We start from the raw sequence: 6131 nt of genomic DNA on the forward strand, positions 1-6131 counted from the left end.
TAAGATACAGACTTTTCTTATGGCTATGATTGCGCTCTGTGGATCTGCTTTCACTCTTCCTTCATGGCCCGGATATGTGGCAGTGTGACAGAATCTCAATTCTGCAAATTGAATGCAGAGTTGAATTTTAAGTATGGTGTTTCTTCAGTCTCACAACGCAAAATTAGTTTAATCTGCTTTTAAGTCACTTTTTCAGTGACCAGTGGACATGGGCACAGCTCTGCTATTGTGCATGCCAACTCACCTGAATGGAACGGAATTAATGTTCTTAGTAAAACCTGAGCTTACCCTCGAGTCAAAATGTTTGCTGTGGAAAAAGACCAGGGGAAACCTTCCACTACTGCCTGCCTTTCCCTAATTGCTACTCGTGGAATGTGTTTGTGCAGGTAGTTATTATGTCACCCTCCACCCTCCCACCAACAGGAGGCTGCTCACACATTCTGCAAATCCAAATTGATGTGCTGTATCAAATCCGTACATGGAGCGTAATGCTCCAGAAATAAGTAACAAGTACACATTGAAGAGCAGTTGTGAGTGTGAGGGGAGAGCATATTTTGCAAACTCACAAACAGCATGTTTCATTCAATAATGTTGGCAGATACAGAAGCCACAGTTTAATATTAGCTGCAAAAAGAAAAAAAAAAAATCTGACAAATTTTAGCCAAACCAAAAATTCATCTACAGGGAACATAAGGTGAGGCACACACTGCACACGCTTCACCAGCGCACATTCAACTCAGATATATCACTCAAAACATCAAATATAAAGGAAATACTAGCGCTATCTTCAAGGTGTTCATTCAGACAGATGGCTTGGTCAGAGCTTCCGATGCCTCTTTCTTGGTCTTCTTATTGCCATTTGCCTTCTGTGCCTTCGTCCTCTTCAGCTGTTGCTCCTCTAGTCTCTGCTGCTTCTTCTGCTTGTACTCTGTCACATTGTCAAAGCCCATTTTGTACAGGTGCTCAAAGCGGTTGTTCTTCCTTGTGGAGGCTGTTGTGTAAGAGAACATCAGCAGGAAGAAAGTTGGTGAGACAATCCGCAGTTGCATACTTGCAGTCAAAATGCACATAAAACCTTTAACAGGAGGAGACATGAACTGAAAACTACCTTCATACACGAGCCACTACTGATGGATGGCATTACTACAATTAAATACACTCTACATTTGGCTCTTAAATTTATATTAGGCATATCTGTCCTATTTGAACTTGTCTTTTGAAAATGTGAGGAAGAATGCTGTATTAGCACACAATGCACCACGAGATACAGGGATCCTAGCCTATGGAAGTCTTATTCACATTTTGGTAAAAATTTCTTCCTCCAAGTCCTTTCAAGCTCATTTTAAAAAGACCAATGGAGGACTAAGATTGTTTAATGTTTTGAGTACAATAGCATGACTGGCACTTATATTATTTTTTGGAACATTTACTCATGATGCATTCATTTCAAATATTGTTGTTTAGGGATCCATCTGATTAAGAAATCAAACCTTCACTTGCTAGTGAAGAAGCACATTGCCCCGGGCAAAATCAAAACGGCAACATTTTAGCTGGCTATCATGATGTTAACTCACAGTAGTTAAACTATATGTGGAAAATGTACATGTCTGCCTAGTATAACTACATAAATGTCACAAGTGTGTGTGAAATTGCAAATTCAAGTGACGTGAATGTGAAGAGCCAATCCCCAGATCTATGTAAATGGTAAGCATGTATGTTGTCCAGCATAGTTTAATGTGTTAGCATGCTAACATTTACTTATTAGTACTGAAATCAAAGTACAGCTCAAGCTGATGTCAGTAAGTTTACAGGTATTTGATCGTAACTCAAAATAGTGTACAAACTTTTAACCAGAAGATGGTGCTGGAGGAAAAGTCAGAAGATGCCCAGAGTCAATATTGCAATCCGCAATGGAAAATTTTCAATTTAACACTTTGTTACAGTAAAAATTCTACAATTTTTATACTGCTGTTTTTCTTTATATGAATATTTCAATGATGCACATCACATGCTGTTTCTAGAACCAATAGGAAGCATTGTGATGCAGCGTGTACACAAGACAAAAACGTTGGCAGAAATTAGTTTCAAATCATACATGAACATCCATAACTGTATGTGTCATGCAGTGTCTTTTTGCTTCCGTGGGTCATATACACTCCCCTTCAAAAGTATTGGAACAGTGAGGTCAATTCCTTTATTTTTTGCTGTAGACTGAAAACATTTAGGTTTCACTTCAAACGATAAATATGAGACAAGAGATCAACATTTTAGCTTTTATTTCCTGGTATTTACATCTGGATCTGATACACAACTTAGAAGATGGCATTATTTGTAATGGAACACCGAATTTTTTATGGGAGCAAAAGTACTGGAACAGATAGATGTAAATTGATTAAAGTGAATAAGACTTAATATTTAGTTGCAAATCCTTTGCTTATAATGACCAGTTTTTCCAGATTTCTCCCCACTGCAGCTTTAACATTTTGAGGTACAGCGATCCAATCTGATCTCTCACTGCTGGAATAAGTGAACAACTTATGCTTTATAATGAAGTATAATGATGATTCCTTGAGTAATTCAATTACTAAAATACCTTGAGGGTTTGCTTAATTTATTAGTCAAACTAAAACCTCAGAGATAACAGATATCACAAAGGTGATTATCAACTTTCTTTGTCAACACAGGCTTTCTGCTTTAAACTCATCCACACAAAAAGGGGTGTTTAATGCATCATTCGACTCATTTTCCACCCAAAATGAAACAATCAAGTGCAGCTGCTTCAGGCAGCAGGTTGCTATAATGGAGAGCAATGACAATTAAAGCTGCAAGCAGCATTGACTGGGTCCTCGCATTCTTACTGGCCAGCGAATCCAAGCATGTCCAGGTGGGGCTGCGACAGTGTATTTCGGTCTATGGATGTGATGCAGGCCGGACTCTGATCACATATGTAAAATTTCAGGCAGATTGAAGCATGTACAGGCTAGATATGCAGCACTTCCTGTCCATCCACCAGGTGGTGCTATCACCATGACTGTATTTTGGTGTATGGAATTCATCAGGGCGCCATGACTGTGACTGTATCTCAACCTGTGAATGTCATCAGGGCCGGAGTCTGATAACACACAAAGTTTGAGGTAGACTGGGGCATGTACAGGCCAGTTACACAGCATTTCCTGTGTCATGGCAAAACGTCGAAATTTTGCTGGCTGCCATTTCCACGCCCTCAGACTTTTGTGGAGCATTTTGATAGCTTTTGATCACCCATGTCAGGAGTACATCCTTGCCAAATTTCAGCTCTGTTGGGGTTACCCTACTTGAGTTTACAGCTTTTGAAAAACTGCAAATATTGGTCCAAAATGGTCCAAAAATTGACACATAGTTCAAAATGGCCGACTTCCTGTTGTACCTTAGGTATGTTGTCAGGTAAATTTTTGTGCATTTTGTCTGTGAATGTCATCAGGGCCGAACTCTGATCACGAGCTAACCCTTTTCGGGCAGATTGGAGCATGTACAGGCTTGTTATAGAGCACTTCTTGTCCATCCATCAGGTGGCGCTATCACTGGGACTGTAAATTGGTCTATGGAATTCATCAGGGCCAGACTCTGATCAGACATGTAAAGTTTGAGGCCGATTGGAGCCAGGCCAGTTATACAGCATTTCCTGTTTCATGTTGAAATTCCGCCGGCCGCCATTTCCATGCCCTCAGACTTTTGCGGACCATTTTGATAACTTTCGATCACCCATGCCTGGTGTACATCCTGGCCAAATTTCACCTCTGTCTAGCTTTTGAAATGTCCAAAAATTTATCCCAAATCGTCGAAAATATGGCACATAATTCAAAATGGCCAACTTCCTGTTGGGCTTTGGGCATGATTGCCATAGACTTTTTTGTGTGTTACATATGCCTACCAAATTTCATAGCTGTAGGTTACAGGTACTGGCCATAGTTCCTGTTTGAAATTTTCCAGGTAGCACTATTGAGCCATTTTGGCTCACAAAAATGCAATTCCCCTACAATATCAAATGTTTCGCCGGTCCTGATGTGTATGCAAAGTTTCATGCGTTTTCTGGTAATTTTAGGGCCTGAAAGTCCGATTCCAAAGCCAGTAGAAAAAATAAAAATAGTTCAGAAAAATAAACCCATCATTCGGTGCTTGGACCCTAAATATGTAAATGTGTGACGGTAAAAAGCGCTGCTACTGCAAATTATGCAGAACAGGAATGCTGGTAAAAAAAAAAAAAAAAAAAAAGTTCAATGAGTGCAATGTATTCATTTTACCACTCAATGCAGCTCTGATTTCGAACTGACAGCTGCACAATAAATCGATTAAACTTAATACAGTTGTTCTCATAAGTTTACATACCCTGGCAGAATTTGTAAAATATGTACCATTGTTTAATGAAAACATGAATGATCAGAGCAAATACAAGGGCGTGACAATAAATAACTTTGTCTGACCACTAATCCTAAATGAAGGAAAAGTTTTTGATCAAACATATTTTCTACAAAAAGGGGACAATATTTCACTAATTTTGCCAGGGTGAGTAAACTTATGAGCACAGCTATATATTCAAACACGATATTGTATTGAAGTGCTTTTATGTTGGACACCGACATAAAAGGTTATCATATTTTTTTGACCAGCCCACAACATTATCGGTTGACTTAATCAAGCACTAATTTTTGAATGCAAGGACAAAAACTGACAGAAAGGTCAGATTTTCAGAACAAAAATTCAAAAATATCTTTAGAGACCTATACAAACTTGTTGACAAGTTGGGAAAAAATTGCAATCCAGTAAAGCAGGGGTATTCAACTAAAATTCAAAGAAGTCCAGTCAGAGAAAATGCATTAAAGCAAAGGTCCAGAACATCATAATGTCTAACTGAATTAGTGCAAAATATGTTGATGTAACATAGTAGTTTCATAATATCTAAATCTGAAATAATTTAAACAATTGAACACTTTTAATTTAACATTTTGAATTTATCTCTTTGAAAGTTAACCTGTTCACCAATAACTATATCACTGTGGTGGATGTTTAGACCCCCTCAGCACCATCTAGTGCAGTCTCAAAACTATCAGACCTACTTCCTAAGTACATGTAGACAAAACAACTTTAAGAGTGACTTGCAACACTTCCATGTCAGATGCAGAAATGGCCTTAGAACATTTCATCAATTCATTTCTCACTATCCTCAAAAACCCCTTACATGCCAGGTATCTTTTAATTCACATTTCGCTATTGCCAGGAATCAATTCAATGTGATGTACCCAGGTTCTTCTCTCGATAGTCAGTACTCACCTCGTCTGCCCTCTCCAAATGTTCTTCGGACTAGCAGTTCACGCTACAGGCCTTTACTCTTTCTGCTATTAGAGAGGCACTACAAATAGCTCAGCAACTCAGCCCTCAGATTCATTACCTGTGACAGCTATTCCTGTTGCGAATCCACTAATAAGGCTCAAAGTGCAGGGTAAGAGACATGACAAACAACGCAAGGTTAAAGAGTACTTTTATTTGCACAATGAGAATAGTACAGGTTATGGATTACAATTGGAAACATCGAACTACAACAGGAAGTGCCGTGGTGGTCACGGGCAAGATAACCAGTAAATTATCCACAGAATACAGAAGCCCTCTAGAGGGCAGGCAGGATAACTAAAACTAGAATACACCAACATACAAGGGAATGAAACTAACCCACAACAGGTAAAACCTGGGCAGGAAAGCAGGCAAACAAGAGCAGGATAAGCTACAGAACTGAACAATAATGGCAAAACTAGATACAGTAGAAACGACAATACACTACACAGTCTGGCTCAGAAGTTAACAGGGAAGTCCCTGTTGACTTCTGAGCCAAAAGCGGAGAGGGGGGTACAAGATGCCGTGGCAGGGAATTGGTGGTGTGTGGCGTTGGCATGTTGCTTGGCGGCGGTGGCGGTGCAATGGCTGAGACCTAACTGGCACAGTGGGGTTAGCTTGAGGGAAGGGGTTGCAGGTGGATCCAGAACACAGACATAGATTCAGACAGCGGAGGCTTAGAGTGGGGGAACCTGAGCATGGACATGAGCAGGCAGGAGTCCAGACTGAAAGGGGGAGCAGACAGACTAAGGCAAGGCTGAAGACAA

The 6131-nt window shown here is 39.8% G+C and overlaps 1 long non-coding RNA gene across 1 annotated transcript; it reads right to left on the reverse strand.

Annotated features, from left to right (window-relative positions):
• Positions 1 to 586: 586 nt before the first annotated feature.
• On the reverse strand, positions 587 to 5354 carry LOC129350048 (uncharacterized). The gene is made up of 2 exons (XR_008603257.1): positions 5308 to 5354; positions 587 to 991 (listed from the first exon to the last, which is right to left on the reverse strand). It is a non-coding gene; the product is annotated as an uncharacterized LOC129350048 (long non-coding RNA).
• Positions 5355 to 6131: the final 777 nt, after the last annotated feature.

The sequence above is a fragment of the Amphiprion ocellaris genome, chromosome 11 (assembly GCF_022539595.1).
Source record: "Amphiprion ocellaris isolate individual 3 ecotype Okinawa chromosome 11, ASM2253959v1, whole genome shotgun sequence".
Classification (NCBI taxonomy): Eukaryota; Metazoa; Chordata; class Actinopteri; family Pomacentridae; genus Amphiprion; species Amphiprion ocellaris.